Below are 20,252 nucleotides of genomic sequence, written 5' to 3'. Positions count from 1 at the left end.
AACTTGAAATCCTGAAAAAGGTGGATGCTAGTGTTAGTGCAGCAACTTAGGAAGGCTAGGACCAGTATTTCTGTGATGGCTTGGTCTTTCCTACATACTTACAAAATCGCCGCTAGAGTGCCATGAATCAAGGATGTGCTCGGGACAACTAGTGGGGAAGAGGTGATTTCAGTCTGTTCAGAGGTCTGTTCCTTTTATCAGGAGATCAGAAGTCCGTTATTCCTCATGTTCCAGAACTGAATGAGACAGTCATCCCTTGCTACAGGAAGACCTGGGAGACTGAGATAAAACCTGGGGAGGGTCACATTTCCTCAACTGGATAGAATCAAGGTTCAGATAAAAGGTAAAGGGAATAGATATGAGTAAGAAATGGGGAGACAGCAACATCTTCTAACTCCTACCCTCACATTTCACATCTTTGAATATGACTTTATATTTGCATAGGACTTCATATTCTACAAAATACTTTTACTTGCTTGATCTTATTTCATCCTGTCAATACAACAACAAGGAATTTAAAGCTCAACAAGGTGATTTTTCCCTAGTTTATACAAGTGACAGAGGTACAAGTTATGTATTTTGATTCCCAAACCAGTATCCTTTCTTCAAAAAAAAAAAAAAAAAAAATAGTTCTCTTGGGGCAGCTGGGTGGCTCAGTCAGGTAATTGTCTGACTCTTGATTTTGGCTCAGGCCAATGACCTCACAGTTCATTAGATGGAGCCCCACATCTTGGGATTCTCTCTCTCCCTCTCTGCTCCTCCTCCTCTCTCAAAATAAATAAATAAACTTTTAAAAAGTAGTTCTCTAAAATTATCATTTAGAGTTAGAAGCATAATGAGATTTCTGTTTCTGATCAAGATAGAGTAATAGGGACCAGACTGAATTTGAAAGTAATAAAATACAGGACAAAATATATTAAACAATGTCTCTCAAGAGTTATGTGAGATAGAGTATTTGGGGAAGCTTTAGAGATGATCTTTGACTGTAGCTATCTTATTCCTCCATAACAGCCTTGTTCCCAGTGTTTTACAAAGAAGACTGAATGCAACTCTATCTTCTGGGAGGCAATGAAAAAAATGAAGTGAACCCTACAATCACCCCAGCTCACTTCCTGGAGAGTTTCTAGATCACGGTGCACAGAGAAGAAACCCAGACTGGGCCTACCAGAGTCCCTGACTTGAGAAGGCAGAGGTGAGAGTCCAGAGAACCTAAAAAGGCTAGTGTTCTCAGGACAGAGTACTGGGGGGAAAAAAGCTGCAAGAACTCCAGATGTCTGAACAGAAAGGAACTTCCTCAACTTGATAAAAGGCATGTACAAAAAACCTACTACTAATATCATAATTAATGGTGAGAGACTAAATGCTTTCCCTAAAATCAGGAAAAAGGAAGAATATATGTTCTCACCATTTTATTTATTTATGTTTATTTATTTTTGAGAGAGAGAGAGAGGGAGAGGGAACAAGCATGGGAGGGGCAGAGACAGACACAGAGGATTCAAAGCAGGCTCCACACTGACATCAGAGAACCCGATGCGGGGCTCAAACTCATGAACCATAAAGTCATGACCTGAACCGAAGTCAGATGCATAAAGAACTGAGCCACCCAGGTATCCCCGTTCTTAGCATTTTAATTCAACATTGTGTGGGAGGTTCTAGCCAGTGTAATAAGAGACAAAACAAACAAACAAAAAGCCATCCAGTTTTGAAAAAACGAAGTAAATTGCCTTTGTTCACAATGACATGATCTTCTATGTAGAAATTCTTAAGGAATCTATAAATTAGTAACTGGAACTAATACGTGAGTTTAGCAAGGTTTCAGGACACAAGATTGATATATGAAATTAAAATATGGGGACGGGCAAAATGGGTTCAGATTTCCAGTTACGGAATGGGGATGAAAGGTATAGAGAATATAGTCAGTGGTATTTTAATAGCATTGTAGGGTGGAAAAAATGTTATATACTATAACTATACAGCATGAAACTTTCAAAAATTTAAATTATAAAATACCATTTATGATAACATCAAAAATACAAAAACATAAAACATAAAATTTCTCCTTTTGCCAGGCATAAAAATGGCAAAAGATATGCAAGACCTGTACACTGAAAACTACAGTATACTGTGTTCATTCGTCAGAAGACTCAACATTTTTAAGATGCCAATTCCCCCCGAATGGATCTATAGATTTCACGTATTACAAAACAAAATCCCAGCAGACTTTTTTGTAAAAATAGACAAGCCAATTCTAAAAATCATGTGGAAATGCAAAGGACCTAGAAGAGCCAAAACAACTTTGAAAAAGAACAAAATGGGAGGATTAACTCTACCTGATTTCAAGACTTATTGTAAAGGTACAGTAATCAAGAGAGTATGAGACTGATTACTGATATCAAGATAGGCAGATAGATTCATGGAATAGAATGGACAGTACACACACACACACACACACAAACTCACACATACGTTGACAATGGATTTTGACAAAAGTGTATTGACAATTCTGGGGAGAAATCGTAGTCTTTTCAATAAGTGGTTGAAATGGTGGTTGTGGAGAAACTAAATATCTACATTTGAAAAATGAGCTTCAGTATCTACCCCACACCATCTGAAAAACAACTCAAAATAGACAAGAGACCCAAGTGCAAAACATAAAATTAAAAAGCTTCTAGAAGAAAATGTAGAACAAAATAGAAAAATCTAAAAGATTTTTTAGAAAAAAACAGCAAGAAAAAATTTGATAAATTAGACTTCACCAAATTTTGCAACATCTGTTCTTTGAAAGACGGTTAACAGAATCAAGACCTACCACAGACTAAGAGAAAAATGTGAGTAAATTGTATATTCAATAAAGGACCTGTACCCAGAACACATAAAGAATTCTTATAACTCTATAAAAAGAAAACAATGGACAAAAATTTTAACAAACACTTCACACATGGAAATACATCCATAGCTTCAAGCACATAAAAAGCTGTTCAACATCATGCCTTATCAGGAGAATGCAAATTAAACCCACAATGAGATACCACTACACATCAATTAAAATGGCAAAAATTAAAAAGACTGACCATACCAAATGTTGGCAATGATGTGGGACAGCTAGAACTCTCATATGTCGCTGATGGGATTGTAAACTGCCACTTTGGACAAGACTTTGGAGTTGTTTTTTTTTTTTTAATTTAAACCTTACACCTACCATGTGATCTAGCCATTCTGCTCATAGATATTTACCCAAGAAATATGAAAGCATATGTCCATACAAAGGCTTTTACATAATGTTCATAGCAGATAGTGTCCATCAACAGATGAAACTGGTATATCCACAGAATGGAATACTAATCAGCAATAAAAAAAAGTATGAACTACTGAGGCACGCAGGGGCCTCGGTCGGTTAGGCATCTGACTTGGGCTCAGGTCATGATCTCATGAGTTCAAGCCCCGCATCAGGCTCTGTGCTGACAGCTCAGAGCCTGGAGACTGCTTTGGATTCTGTGTCTCCCTCTTTCTCTGCCTCTCTCCCACTTATGTGCTCTCGCTCTCTCTCTGTCTCTCTCTGTCAAAAATAAACAAGCAACATGGTTGACTCTCAAAATAATTATGCTGAGTGAAATAAGCCAGACAAAAACACTGGACATATTGTATGACTTTATTTATATAAAATTCTAGAAGATGCAAATTAGTGTATATGGACAGAAAGCACACTAATGTTTGTTTGGGAGAAAGAGACAGGGAGAATTCCAAAGGACCAGACAATGCTTTTGGAGGTATGGATATATTCATTAACTTGATTACAGTGCTGATTTCATGAGTATAGACATATGTTAAATCTATCAAAGTATAAACTATAAATATGTATAGTCTATTGTTGGTTAGCCATAGCTCTACTTAGCTTTGTAGTAAAGCTGTTACAAAAAATAAAAGCCAAGGGGCGCCTGGGTGGCGCAGTCGGTTAAGCGTCCGACTTCAGCCAGGTCACGATCTCGCGGTCCGTGAGTTCGAGCCCCGCGTCGGGCTCTGGGCTGATGGCTCAGAGCCTGGAGCCTGTTTCCGATTCTGTGTCTCCCTCTCTCTCTGCCCCTCCCCCGTTCATGCTCTGTCTCTCTCTGTCCCAAAAATAAATAAACGTTGAAAAAAAAAAAATTAAAAAAAAAAAAATAAAAGCCAAGTCAATAATTTTCTCTCTCCTCATCCTTCGAGGAACTTAGGAACTTTAACAAATCTCTCCCCTCCTGCCTCCCATGTTAATATTGTCTATTATTTTAACTGCTCTTTATTTATTCACATTAGCCTTTAGTAGTAGTAATATTACCAGTATAGCCAATCCTTAGGTTGACCAACATGCTTAGAAATTCATTTGTTTTTTTCATTCCCCTTTTTTCTTCTGGATTTATATTTCATTTTCCTAAAGAACAATCTTTAGTGTGTCTTTCAGTAAGAGTTTGTGAATGACAAAATTATCTAACCACGTCTTTTTTGCCCGCACTCTTGAATAGTTTATTTGGTTGTAGAATGTCAGGCTGAAAGTTCTTTTCCCTCTCCATCTAAAGACATCTTTCCATTATCTCCCAGCCCTCATCGTTGGTGATGAGAAATCTACTGTCCCTGTAATTGTGATTTCTGTTTAAACACAGATATTGTGTCATTTTCTTTCTGGTTTCCTTACTCATGGAGATTTAAACGCCACTGATGATATTTTGGTAGAAGCTCTAGTTGAAGAACTTTCTAGTAGAAGTTCCAGTTCTTTGCCAGGTCTGCCTGTTTCCTTTTATTTATTATTTTTTAGTCTTTTTTTATAATGTTTTTGAGTATAGTTGACACACAATGGTACATTAGTTTCAGGTGTACAACTTAGTGATTCAGTAAGCTCTATGTTACACTATGCTGGCCACAAGGGTAACTACCATCTGTCACCATACAGCACTATTACAGTATCATTGACTTCACTCCCTGGTTGTTCTTTTTTAATACTGCTCTATTCCATCACTCTAAAAGATTTGGGGAAGAGAGAAAAAATAGATATATATTCTGTTCACCATTTTGATAGAAACCTATCATCTGCTTCTTTTGTGTTGGTTTGTTTTAATAGGCATTAGGAATTTTATTTTAACTATATCTTCATTAAATAATGCCACCTTTATAATTTAAAAAATTTTAGTAGGTTCTATCATCTCCAACATTGTTCCAGGAATCATTAACTATTTGTAGGCTTTTATTTTATTTATTTTTTAACGTTTATTATTTTTTTTATTTTAAGGGAGAGAAAGAGAGAGAGAGACCGAGTGGTAGAGGGGCAGAGAGCGAGCGAGAGAGTCCCAAGCCAGCTCCCTGTTGTCAGTAGAGCCCAATGTGGGGCTCAAACCCATGAGCTGTGAGTCATGACCTGAGCCGGAATCAAGATTTGGACACTTAACCAACTGAGCTACCCAGACATCCCCACTATTCGTAGGCTTTCAAATCCCAGCTCTTATTTGACTCTATCTCTGCAATTCCACCTCCTTTAGGCCCCACAGTATACACCATGTCACATAAACGTGTCTTCAAATTTGGTTAAAATCCATCTGGGTCTTTTTATTTTTCTAAGATTTTATTTTTAAGTACTCTCTATTCCCAACATGAAGCTTTAACTCACAACTCCGAGATCAAGAGTCACCCATGCTCTACTGACTGAGCCAGCCAGGCACTCCCATCTGGGTCATTTTTGAATGATATGGAAATAGTAATACAGAAATTTAATTTCACTTATATAAGTTTAATATGTACTTGTTTATATACATATATATACACACACATATATATACATAAAGAACATACTGAAACTTTTTTCAAAAGAATGAAAATAAAAAGAATTAAAAAAGCTAATATACTAAAAAGGTATATCTCTATAGAAATCAAAACACATGAAGAAAGAAAGAAAGAAAGAAAGAAAGAAAGAAAGAAAGAAAGAAGAAAGAAAGAAAGAAAGAAAGAAAGAAAGAAAAGGGAGAAAGAGAAAAGAAGGAAGGAAGAAGGTAAGAAAAGAAGGGAGAGAAAGGCAAGCAGGCAAACAGGCGTCACAAAACATGGATAGCCTGGTGTGAAAAGGCAAGTTCAGACTATTTTTTCCCATCCTCTCCCCTCTGTCACCTACTCTCTCCCTTCTTCCTGCATTCCTGTACTGGATTACCTCCTCCAAAATCCTCCTTAACAACCTACTTTAAAAATGATTGGATGGCCCGGTCTTAGCCTGTGATACCAACAACAATGGCAACAATGAAGGAATGTGCTGCTGACCTGTAGTGTCTGCTTTTATTTCAGGGAGTCCTCCAACTTCCCAACTTAATATTAACTGTCATCAAGGAGGCCAGTGTTCCTAAGCACGGCTGCGTGGGAAGCCCAGGGAGCCCCATCCACACCGGCCTGCTCTGCAGATAAACACAGAACTCACAGCGTCCATGGCTATCCATCTGGCACCTTTCAACAGCTTCCAAGCCTGAGAAAACAAACCCTTTAAAAAAGGTTTTTTTAAAACAAGAAAGCCCAAAGGGGGCATTTTTGTTTCCGGCTGCAACCATTTCAACCAGAATAAACAGCACAGGGAGAATAAGACAGAGAATGAGTTGGATAGAGTAAAATCTAGTTCCACAGATGTATACTACACATAGAGCACATCTAGATTTACAATTTTATTTACTTTTCTCATTTGCCCTTTGGGAGAGTTACTTTTTAGGGAAGAACCATAGATTTCTTTCTGATCACAAGAAAAAAGGAGGCTTATCATCCTGTAAGAGGCCATCAGACTTTCAGAAATTTGTCTTTTCCTCCCTCTCCGGCTCAGCCCAAATATATATTAAAAAATTGCTCTTTTTTGACCTTAAGAGAAGAAATTTTCACAAACCCATGATTATTCTGCCTGGTGAAATTTGAATTCCTGGACTTCCAATTTAAATACTAAAGGCCAGGGGCGCCTGGGTGGCGCAGTCGGTTAAGCGTCCGACTTCAGCCAGGTCACGATCTCGCAGTCCGTGAGTTCAAGCCCCGCGTCAGGCTCTGGGCTGATGGCTCAGAGCCTGGAGCCTGTTTCCGATTCTGTGTCTCCCTCTCTCTCTGCCCCTCCCCCGTTCATGCTCTGTCTCTCTCTGTCCCAAAAATAAATAAACGTTAAAAAAGTAAAAAATAAATAAATAAATAAATACTAAAGGCCAGTATCACGGTAAGAGCAAGTGCTAAGTGGATTTGACACCAGCTTCTCTTGCTTACTGGGTGATCGTGGGAAAAGTCATTAATTTCTTCAAGCCTCAATTTCTGCATTTATTAATTTTTTTAACGTTTATTTATTATTGAGAGACAGAGCATGAGCATGGGAAGGGCAGAGGGAGGAGGAGACACAGAATCTGAAGCAGGCTCCAGGCCCTGAGCTACAGAGCCCAAAGCGGGGCTGTAACTCACATACCTCGAGATCAAGACCTGAGCCGAAGTCAGAAACTTAACCAACTGAGCCACCCAGGTGCCCCTCTGCATTTATAAAATGAAAGTAAATACTTACACCACCCGTTAACTGTTAAGATTAAGGGAAATAACTTATGTAAACCAACCGTCAAAATCATGCCTGATGTACGGTGAGAGTCTCAATAAGACATATTTTCCTCCTTATGCTCTTTTCTTCAAGATGGTCGTGAATTTAATCTTGGGGTTATTCATAAAGCAATAACAACTTCTGAGTACCCGAATGGGTAAAGGGAAAATACGTAAACACATAGTACTCGTTTCAGGTAACAGGAAGATATATTTATATAAAATAGAACATGCTTTGGTTTACAGCCCACGAGTGCTTTCTTTTCTTCCAATGATAAAGCTCTACTCTGGTGACCCAGTACAATAGTAATTGAAAAATTTAATGCCACTGGCAAAGGAATCCAAACTATTTCCCAAACCTGTCTGATAAGATCCACCTGGGACGCTTATTAAACTTGCAGATTCCCACATGCCTTCCCTAGAAACTCTAATTCAGTAGGTCTAGGGTAGGCCTGGGAATCTGTATGTTTAACAAAAACCCCAGATGGTTCCTATTTTAGGCAAGTTTAGGAAACACTGATTAATTACTCGGGACTTGGGAAATGACTCATCTGCAATTAAGCAATAATGCCTCTGCTTAAGGAACAATGCCAAGTTATTTTAAAGCCATTGAATAATTATATACACTGCTCTAAAAATTGAATTAGCTATTATTTCAATCAGAGGGATTGTTCCATTTAGAATACATTTACACAAATTTTTAAAGTTTTTTTAAATGTCACTACTTTTTCATATTTGTATTTGTTGTGCTTTTTACGTTTTGGGAGAGGACAAAGCATCATTGTATAAATTGTCCGTGACTTATCCAGAAGAGGATTTGTCAGGTGTCCAAATTTTGAGGAGGAATTTTGGGTATGCTGTTTTCTTCTTGCCCTCAAACTCACATTTATATGCAAAAATAGACTGAATAGATGCCAAAGATTACATTATGCATGGAAGAACTAAAATTGTCCAGAGCTACTGAATGCTACTTACACCATTTTGCATTTTGATTTTATCAAATTATTTTACTAGCAAATGTTTGTTGTACTATATCATTCTAATCACAATCATTTTCCGTACACAATTAAGATCAAAGGGAAATTCACTCATGGAAGGAAGGGGAGAGGGCTGGGTAGCTAATTAGTAGAGCTAAAAGATCTCCCTCAAAGGATCAAGCCCTTTGCCTGCTCTGTAATCACTGGTGACAAACACCTGCAGAGTTTACCCTCCCTCAAGAGAACTGAACTCCACTAACCTTATCCAACTCTATTAGAAAAGTGCTTACAATTGGGGCCAGACAGACTTGTCTCAGGTCCAGTTCTCATTGCCCGGTTCCTTTGCTTTGTCAGTTTTAGGGAATGGAAGGTGTTAAAATTACTTAAAAAACCATTCAAAATACTGAATTGAAATCTATGAGAAAGAAGCAAGTCACCAAAACATTGTATTTTTTTCTCTTAAGTTTCTGTTGCACTGACAAATGATTAAAAATGGAAGTTCAAAACATTAAAAATGCAGTGAGGTTGTGGGGAATGCATAGCCCAGATTGATGCAGTGGACATGTGTTTTTTGGCTGTCCAACACCCCCTTTTAGAAAACCACCCTCTTTGACAAACTGCTCTTCCCTCTATTTCGTGCTATTATTAATAAAGGAGCTGCCATACTTTTTTTTTTTTAAACATTTGTTTGTTTTTGAGAGAGACAGAGTGAGAGCTGGGGAGGGTCAGAGAGAGAGAGAGAGAAAGAGGGAGACACAGAATCCGAAGCAGGCTCCAGGCTCTGAGCTGTCAGCACAGAGCCTGATGCAGGGCTCAAACTCACAAACCCTGAGGTCATAACCAACGTCAGATGCTTAACGGACTGAGCCACCCAGATACCCTGGAGCTGCCATACTTCTGTGGGTATCTTGGCCACAGTTGACCTGTTGAAAGGTGGGATTTCTCCCTCCTTTGTGATTTTTGGATTTGGGGCTAAAAATATCAGATTACATTTTCTCAGGTGGCTGAAGCCATAGGCTATAAAGTTGAAATGTAGTTGACGACAGTGGTGACCGATAAGCAGAGAGAAAAGAAGCAGATGTATAAGTGGAGAGGTGGAGATGGGGAGAAAGATCAGTCTGGAAATCCTACTTAACAACAACGTAGTTGGTAAATTGAACAGTTTTCAAAACTCTCTAAGAATCGGTTTCTTTGTACAATCAAGGTAATTGTAGTAGAATTTATTTCAAGTGGTTTTTGTGAGGAATATTGTGATAATTTTTTTAAACCTTTATTTTTAATGTTTATTTATTTTCGAGAGAGAGACAGAGGGTGAGAGTGGGAGGGGCAGAGGGAGAGGAAGACACAGAATCCAAAGCAGTTTCCAGGCTCTGAGATGTCAGCACAGAGCCTGATGCGGGACTCAAATTCACGAACTGTGAGATCATGACCTGAGCTGAAGTCCGACGCTTAACGGACTGAGCCCCCAGGTGCCCCAAATTGTGATAAATTATACAAATCACTGAATGCTGGACTCAACACATGGACAGAACTCAATAAATGTCAACCAGTAAGCACCCCTAGACCTGAGGTCCTGTAGAGTAAGCTACAGGAGTGGGACCAGCATTCAAAAGACAAGATGTGACAAAGCTTTGGCACTGTTTATTAGAAAAATATCCTGGGGCGCTGGGTGGCTCAGTCAGTTAAGCATCCTACTCCTGATTTTTGCTCAGGTCATGATCTCGTGGTTAGTGAGTTTGAGCCCCGTATCAGGCTTTCCACTGGCAGAGCAGCACCTGCTTGGGATTGTCTCTCTCCCTCTCTCTCTGCCCCTCCCCCACTCATATCCTCTCTCCCTCCCTCCCTCCCTGTCTCTCTCTCTCCCCCCTTCAAACCAAATAAACTTAAAAAAAAAAAAAGAAAAGAAAAGAAAAGAAAAGAAAAGAAAAGAAAAGAAAAGAAAAATATCCCCAAATTAAGTTGACACTTGACTACAATTTTAACCTGAGGAAAACCTCAAGCATGGTGAAAAGTGGAAACCCAAAGCAGAGTTAATAAAGATAATAACAAATAAACAGTTTGTCCTGAGTGCTAACTGTAGGCCAGGCTTTCTGGGAAGCTAAGTGGTAGGCCAGGCAGGAAGCTAAGTGGTTTACATCCTTAATACTTACTGCCACTAGATGAGTTTGGTATTATTCCTATTTTGCGGATGAGGAAACTGATGAATGATGTTGAAATCTACCTTCAAAGAAGACTATTCACTGAGATCCCAGTTGGCCCACTGGATTTAAGAGAAGTGGCTGTTCCTCAGTTTTCTCTGCCACCTCTGTCCATCAGCATGTCTTAGTTACTGGTTGGTTGCTAAGTTGGTGAAATGGACATTACCACACTGAAGGAGTTTAAACTCAAGCCAGAGGATATTTCACTTTCCCAGGCTGCTTTCCTTCTTGCTCTCCCAAAGTGAGCAGGCTCCATGGTTCCATTTCAATCCTTCACTTTCTTCTCTGTACCACTCCTCTGTTACTGTTGGAAAGGCTCACCCCAGAACTGCTTTCTTTCCCAGTGGGAGGCCTGTAGGGACCTTTTGGGTTTTAGTAGTTTTTTAAAATGTTAATTTATTTATTTTGAGAGAGAGAGAGAGAGAGAGAGCACGCATGAGTGGAGGAGGGACACACAGAGAGGGAAAAAGCAACCCAAGCAGGCTCCACGCCATCAGCTCAGAGCCTGACGTGGGACCCAATCCCATGAAATGTAAGATCATGACTTCAGCTGAAATCAAGAGTCAGTTGCTCAACCAATGGAGCCACCCAGGCACCCCTGTAAGGACTTTTTCAACAGGACTGAACTATCACCCAAATCAGAGTCTATTTTTAGTCTTTAAAAAAAAAATCTGTAATTCTTGACTGCCCTTGTTTCTTCTGGTTTTCTGCTTAGTCTCAATTATTGCTTTGCCCTAATTTGTAGGATTATTATATGTTCTAATTGAGACTATTTGTCTCGCTCTAAGCTACTCATGATCGCAGCTTCCCAGAAAATATCAGGTACATCTGCTCCCTAAACCAGCTTGTTCTGATTTTCTGCCTCTGTCTTGACACCTTCCATTCTAATCTGCCATCTTGTGTTCTTGACCTCCTGAAATATATATTTCTTATTTTTTCCAACTAGCTTATATATTCTACCTGTAGAACAATGTGCTTCACATTGTGATTCTCAGTCCAACTGCCCTTGAATCATCTGGAGTGCTTTATGAAAGTAAACATTTTTAGCTCCATCCCGAAATTCTATTTGAATTTCTAAGATAAGTCCAAGAAGTATACTTTTTTTCATATTTTATTTTTAAGTAATCTCTACACCCAATGTGGGCCTCGAACCCACAACCCTGAAATCAAGAGTTGCATGTTCCACTGACTGAGTCAGCCAGGTGCCCCTAGAATGCATTTTTGATAAGCTACCAAGTGATTCTTATGCATACAGAGCTTGGGACCATTGTACTGTAAGAACAGATACTATAATCATAAGGTGGGTTTTTTTGTTTTTTGTTTTATATTCCAAGTACTTCCAGTTCTGTGCTTAGCACCTGAAGATTATCACTAATTGCTTCTTGGGTCAAAGAATGAATAAATCTAATGTTAGAAGGAAATCCAGTCATGGGAAATCTTCCCTACTCTAAGGAAATATTTGCAATTATCACTAAATGTGACCATAATACCAACTTCAATTAGTATAATCCTCATTCCTTCATGGGTTAAACTGCTTAAATCTCTTTTGGATTTTGCTTCTTCCTAAAATAATGTAATTTAATTTACATTGGTTGCGATGAAATATCATATCAAACTGGTTCAAAACTCTCAAGGTGTTCTTTAATTTGGTTTAGACCTCCTCCTAGGTAAAAGCTATAAGAGTTTTCTCCAATTATGACTGCAAGGAAATACCAAAATGGTTTTATAAGCCAGGCAAATATTGTTATAGGGACTACTAAATAGGTTTTAGTGTTTTAACATATCATTAATTCAACAAATATTGACTGTACTTAGATGTTCAGATTGTTTTCACAGGCAGTGCGTACAAGGAAGCCAATGATTTCTTATTGTTTTCTGGGAATGTTAATTTTGACTTCTTGATTCAGTTAAGTTTGAAAGCTCTTTATGCTCCCTAGTTGCAAGTCATTCAATGCTGGATGACTCCAGGTAGACACTTTGGATCGCTGACTCTAAGAGACCTTTAGTTCCTATCAGCATAACTCATTAACACTCAAGTTTCCCTCCTGTCTGTTTTCCTAACAGATGTCACCTTGATCTTTTCGCTAAACTTACTTTGACATTGAACATGTGAAGAGAGAAATGGAGCAAATGTGATATAACTGTGAACTCCAAATATGTCATTGTTTTTAATCTTTGCAGTGACTTTGTGAGGCATACTGTTTTCTTCCCATATTATAGAAAAGATAGGCTAATATAAGGCTAAAAGTGTTTGTATAATTGGACCAAATTATATAGCTAAGAAATGGCAGATCCAGGACTTAATTTACCATTTCTTTGGTCCCTAGGCTCATCTACTTTCTACTCTACCATGCTGCTTCTTCACTTTATTCTGCGACCTCTCAAACACCTTTCTGCCCTCCCCAAGACATGTGCCTTATTCTTGGCCATGTGTTAGTCTTCCTACTCTGAATTGGTCTCACCCAGGAGTTCCCTAGCAATCAGATGCTCTATTGTTTTCCTGTCACTCAGCCACTTTCCTTCATACCCTGTCAGCTTCTTCATGGCCAGTCTTGCACAAATATAGAGTACCACTTTCAGAAACAAAGCAATAATGTAGTCTTCTTTGATGACTTCCATTTGTCTTGTTATAGATATGACATGAGTTTCAGTTGAAAGTAGGTTTGGCTGCACATAACATAAAACCCAACCATAGTCGCTAAACAAAAAGTTTATTTTTCTCATATAACAAGAAGTTTAGAAGTCAGTGTTCACACAAGATTCCATAATGACTTCACAGCTAATGTCTCTGCAATTCTACTGACTTTTTTTTAAGTTTATTTATTTATTTTGAGAGAGACAGAGACAGAGACATCACAAGTGGGGGAGAGGCAGAAAAAAGAGGGAGACAGAGAATCCCAAGCAGACTCTGCACCATTGACCCAGCGCTTGAACCCACAAAACTGTGAGATCATGATCTAAGCTGAAGTCAAGAGTTGGATGCTTAACCGACTGAGCCACCTTTGATCCCCTTACTTTTTCCTTCCATTTGATAACAAGACAGCTGCTGTATCTCCAGCTATTGCAACCATATTCAAAACCAAACGAAAGAGGAAAGGGCAGTGGCAGTGGTATTTTCACACATCCTCCTACACACGCCCAGCAGACTTGCCCTAAGGCCATGTTGAACAGAATGGGTCACAAGACCCACCACCAGCTGTTAAAAAGGAAGAAAATAAATTAGGGCAAACAGCATATCAATAGGCTAAAGAATAAAAATCACATTATCATGTCAATGGAAAAAGCATTGTCAAAAGTGAACACTCACCGGGGGCACCTGGGTGGCTCAGTTGCTTAAGTGTCTGTCTTTGGCTCGGTTCATGATCTCAGGGTTTGTGAGTTCAAGCCGGGCATCAGGCTCTGTGCTGACAGCTGACAGCTGGGAGCCTGGAGCCTTCTTTGGGTTCTGTCTCCCTCTCTTTCTGCCCCTCCCCTGTTGCACTCTGTCTCTCCCTCTCTCAAAAATAAATAAACATTAAAAGAATTGTTTTTTAAATTGAGCATTCATTCATGATAAAAATTCAGCAAACTAGGAACAGAGGGAAACTTCCTCAACTAGGTAAAGATCATTATATATAAAAGCTCTAAAGTTAACATTATACCTAATAATGAGAAACAAGAAGCTTTCCTGCTAAGATCAGGAACAAGGCAAGATTGTCCTCTTTCACCACTCCTTTTCAACATCGTACTAAAAGTCATAGCTAATGCAGTAAGACAAGAGGAGGAAATGAAAGGCATACATGTTGGGAAGAAAGAAATAAAACTGTCTTTGTTTGTAGATGACATGACTATGTAGAAAATGTGAAAGAATCAACAACAACAAAAAAAACCCTCCAGGAACTAACAAGAGATTATAATAAGGTTTCAGGATACTAGGTTAATGATGTGGAAAACAAAGGCGAAAGAAATATAGGAGAAAAAAAAACTTCCTTACAACTTACAGCCCATTGTCAAGTACTTGAGACAGGCAGAGTGGCCTTCCTCCAGTAACACAACTGCCTCAATGTTAACATTAGCTTGACATTAGCCCAAACTCCAGGATCCTGTAAGTCTTCTTTAACATATGAACATCCCCCTTTGGAAACTTCCTTTATATCTACCCACCTCAAGATATATGTTAGCAATCATCCTCCAAACATATGGCCCACTGATATATATCTGATGGGTCTCATCACTAAGGTTTAACTAGACAGTAGTAAATGACCCCTCAAGGTCCTGGAAACCTTGCTACCAAATTCCTTAAAGACTTATGCTTCCTCTAGCTCTCTCCCAACTTACAGTGCATAATCAGCCACTCCTCACAACCCCAGTGCAGCTCTTTCTGCCCATGGGTCCTGTCCCTGTCCTTTAATAAAACCCACCATTTTTGCACTGAGGATATTTCAAGAATTCTTTCTTGACTGTTTGCTCCCAGACCCCAGCATTTTACATCAGTTAATATACAAAAGTCAGTTGCTTTCCTATGTACTAGCAATGAACAAGTGGAACATAAAATTTAAAATATAGATATTTACATTAGCATCCCCAATAAAATATTTTGATATAAATAATTAAGTATTTAGGTATAAATCTAGTAAAATATGTATAAGTTTTATGTATTAAAAAATACTACATGGGGTGCCTCCGTGGCTCTGTCAGTAAAGTGTCTGACTTCAGCTTAGGTCATGATCTCATGGTTCATGAGTTCAAGTCCCACATCAGGCTCCATGCTGACAGCTGGGAGCCTGGAGCCTGAAGCCTGCTTTGGATTATGTGCCTCCCTCTTTCTCTCCCCTTCCCCTGCTCACACTCTGTTTCTGTCTCTCAATAATAAATAAATATTTTAAAAAATTTAAAAAATATTACAAAACTTGGATGAGAAAATGAATGAAAAGATATTCCATGTTCATGGATAGGAAGACTCAATATTGTCAAGATATTAATTCTTCCCAACTTGATTTATAGATACAGTACAATCCCAATCAAAATCCCAGAAAGGTATCTTGTAAACATTAACAAACTGGTTCTAAAGTTTATATGGAGAGGCAAAAGAATGAGAGTAGCCACCACATATTGAAGAATAAAGTTTGAGAACTGACACTACCCAACTTCAAGATTTGCTATAAAGCTGCAATGGTCATGACAATGTGATATGGGTGAAAGAATAAATCAGTAGAAATAAACAACTTGATGCAATAGAATTGAGAGCACAGAAATACAGCCACATAAATATAGTCAGCTGATATTTGACAATAAGCAAAGGCAATACAACAGAGCAAAAATAATCTTTTCAAAAAATGATGCTATAACAATTGGACATCTACATGCAAAATATAAATCTAGACAGACTTTACACCCTTCATAGAAATTAACTCAACATGGACTATAGACTTAAATATAAAATGCAAAAGTAGAGGGGCACCTGGCTGGCTCAGTCTGAAGAGCACATGACTCTTGATCTCAGGGTCATGAGTTTGAGCCCAAGTTGGGTGAAGAGATTACTTAAAAAAGTAAAACTTAAAACAAATGCAAAAGTACAAAACTCCTAGAAGATGACATAGGAGAAAATCTAGATTACCTTGGATATGGCAATAACTTTTTAGATACAATACCAAAGAAATTAATTGATGAAAGAAATATTTGATATTTAATTTCATTAACATTAAAAACTTCTGCTCTGAAAAAGACACTGTCAAGAGACTGACAGGACAATCTACAGACTGGGGAAAAACACTTGCAAAAGACACATCTCGTAAGGGACAGCTGTCCAAAATACACTAACACTTAAAACTCAGCAATAAGAAAATGAACTGCCCAATTAGAAAAATGGGCAATATACTCTAAGAGATACATCACCAAAGAAGACATACAGATGGCAAGTAAGCATATAAAAAGATGTTCAACATCATATGTCCTTAGGGAATTGCAAATTAAAACAATGAGACACTACTATAGACATATTAAAATGTTTAAATCCAAAAGACTGACCACACTAAATGCTGGTAGAATGTGGAACAACATGAACTCCCATTGATTGCTGGTGGGAATACAAAATGGTACAGCTGCTTTGGAAGACAGTTACTTATAAAACTGAGCATACTCTGCCCATACCATCCAGCAATAGTGCTCATTGTTATTTACCCAAATGAGTTGAAAATTTATATCAATAGCCAAATTATGGAAAGAGCCTAAATGCCCATCAACTGATGAATGGATAAAGAAATTGTGGTTTATATACACAATGGAATACTACGTGGCAATGAGAAAACATGAAATATGGCCTTTTGTAGCAACGTGGATGGAACTGGAGAGTGTGATGCTAAGTGAAATAAGCCATGCAGAGAAAGACAGATACCATATGGTTTCACTCTTATGTGGATCCTGAGAAACGTAACAGGAACCCATGGGGGAGGGGGAGGAAAAAAGGAAAAAAAAAAAGAGGTTAGAGTGGGAGAGAGCCAAAGCATAAGAGACTGTTAAAAACTGAGAACAAACTGAGGGTTGATGGGGGGTGGGAGGGAGGAGAGGGTGGGTGATGGGTATTGAGGAGGGCACCTTTTGGGATGAGCACTGGGTGTTTTATGGAAACCAATTTGGACAATAAATCTCATATATTATAAAAAATAAAAAAATAAAAAAAAAAAAAAAAGAAAATTTATATCCACATTAAAACCTCATGAATGTTTATAGCAGCTTTATTCATAATTGCCAAAACTTAGAAGCAACCAGGATGCCCTTTAGTACATGAACGGATGGACAAACTGTGGTATATCCAGATAATGGAGCGTTATTCAACATTTAAAAGAAATGACCTAAAAAAACCCTAAAAATTAAAGAAATGACTTGTTGAGCCATGAAAAGATATGGAGGAAACTTAAATGCATATTACTAAGTGAAACAAGCCAATCTGAAAAGGCCACAAACTACATGATTCTAACTATATGACATTCTGAAAAAGGCAAACCTATGGAGACAGTAAAAGAATAGTTGCTTGCTAGGGATGGGGAGGAGGCAGAAAGATGGGTATTCAGAGCATAGAGGGTTTTAGAGCAATAAAACTACTCTGTATGATATTAAATGGTGGATGTATGTCCTTTTGCATTTGTCAAAAACCATAGGATGCACTACACCAAGCATGAGCCCTAATGTAAACTATAGACTGTGAGTGATAATGATGTATCAATGTTGGTTCATTGAATGTAAAAAATGTATCACTGTGGTGTGGGATGTCAATAGTTGGGGTGGCGGGAAGTATGTGGGGACAGAGGGTATATGGCAAGTCTCTGCACCTTCTGCTCAATTGTGCTGTAAACCAAAACTGTCCTAAAAAATAAAGTCTGCCCCCTCCAAAAGGCAGAGAAAGGAGAAAATAGGATTGCCAAGAATGACTTAGATCAGTCATTATTATTTTTGCCCGGGACTGCGAACACTGATGCCCTGAACTAAAGTTTTATTAGCAAGGCAGAAGTGGGGAAATTTCCTCCTTGATGGTACTTCCTAATTAATTTTTTTTTCTGGATATAAATATGCTTCCTTACAATGTTATTGTAATACCTTTTGTTTTTACTAGATGTATGTTATATCACTAACAATGTCTACCATACAGGTGCTTCTCGTTATTTCCAATCTTGATACTGAAAGAACAGCCAAGGGACTCTAGCCTGGCCTCCCTGCCATCTGCTCTGACCCAGCCTCTCTTCTTCAACCTCTTGTGAGTCTAGGGTTCTTGCTTACAAAATGGACAGCCAGGGTTCCAGGTGCAGCCTGTGGTCATGGGACTGCAGCCACAGGCCAGAGTTGCAGTTTGAAGGATTCTGTTGAAGCCTTTATCCTTATTGGCACTGAGGGCATAAAATCTTTTTTGTCTTTGAATGAAATTTTATGAGGGAATGTAAACAAATGAATTAGATACCATTAGAGCTGCTTGCCTGAATCCAGGAAAAGGAGGTGAAACAACTCCCCTAAACTCTTCTGGAACAATTAAAAGCCTTGGGTGGCAATTGCTAGGACACCCCCTGCATGGAGTACCCTAAAACCCCTTGTCCATGCCTCACCTTGGGTCTAGCCACCTCACAAGGGCACCCCCTGCGTGGAGCATCCCAGGACATCCTGGCTGGAATCCAGTTCAGCTTCATGGGAGAAGATGCTTGCAAATGATATACTGATAAGGGCATTAGTATCCAAAATATATAAATAACTTATACAACTTAACATGAAAAAAAATCCAATTACAAAATGGTCAGAGAACCTGAACAGATATTTTTCCAAAGAAGAAATACAGATGGCTAAAAGACACATGAAAAGATGCTCAACATCACTAATCATCAGGGAAATGCAAATCAAAACCACAATGAGGTATTAACTTACACCTAGTCAGAATGGCTAGAATCGAAAAACAAGAAAGAACAAGTGTTGACAGGAAGTAGAGAAAAAGGAACTCTTATGCACTATTTGTGGGAATGTAAAGTAGTGCAGCCACTGTGGAAAACAGTATGACATTTCCTCAAAAAGTTAAAAATAGGGTTGCCTGGGTGGCTCAGTTGGTTGGGCGGCCGACTTCGGCTCAGGTCATGATCTCGCGGTCCGTGAGTGTCGAGCCCCGCGTCGGGCTCTGTGCTGACAGCTCAGAGCCCGGAGCCTGTTTTCAGATTCTGTGTCTCCCTCTCTCTAACCCTCCCCTGTTCATGCTCTGTCTCTCCCTGTCTCAAAAATAAATAAAATGTAAAAAAATAAATTAATTAATTAAAAAATTAAAAAATAAATAAATTTAAAAAATGACAAGGTCTGAAATAAACGTGGCAAAAAGGACCTGATAGAGCTCTCTTGACTTGTAAAAAAAAAAGTTAAAAATAGAATCATCATATGATCCAGTAATTCCACTACTGCTTCTTTACCCAAAGAGAATGAAAACACAAATTCAAAAAGATATACGCAGCCCAATGTTTATTGCAACATTACTTACAATAGCTAAGATATATGAAAACAATCTAAGTGTCCATTGATAGATGAATAAAGAAGATGTAATGTATATATAGAATGAAATAGTATTCAGTTGTAAGATAGAACGAGATCTTGGCATCCGTGACAATACAGATGGGCCCAGATGGTATTATGTTAAGTGAAACAAGTCAGACAGAGAAATGACAAATACCACGTAATTTCATCTATATGTGGAATTAAAAAACAACAACAAAAAACAAATGGACAAACAAAAAGTAGAAACACGGACTTCAAGCTGTATTACAAAGCTATAATCATCAAGACAGTATGGTATTGGCAAAAAAGCAGACACTCAAATCAATGTAACAGAATAGAGAACCCAGAAATGGACCCACAAACGTATGGCCAACTAATCTTTGACAAAGCAGGAAAGAATATCCAATGGAATAAAGACAGTCTCTTCAGCAAGTGGTGCTGGAAAAACTGGACAGTGACATGCAGAAGAATGAACCTGGACCACTTTCTTACACCATACACAAAAATAAACTCAAAATGGATGAAAGAC

This window comes from Leopardus geoffroyi, chromosome C1 (assembly GCF_018350155.1).
Source record: "Leopardus geoffroyi isolate Oge1 chromosome C1, O.geoffroyi_Oge1_pat1.0, whole genome shotgun sequence".
In the NCBI taxonomy this organism is placed as follows: domain Eukaryota; kingdom Metazoa; phylum Chordata; class Mammalia; order Carnivora; family Felidae; genus Leopardus; species Leopardus geoffroyi.
This window is presented reverse-complemented; position numbering follows the sequence as displayed.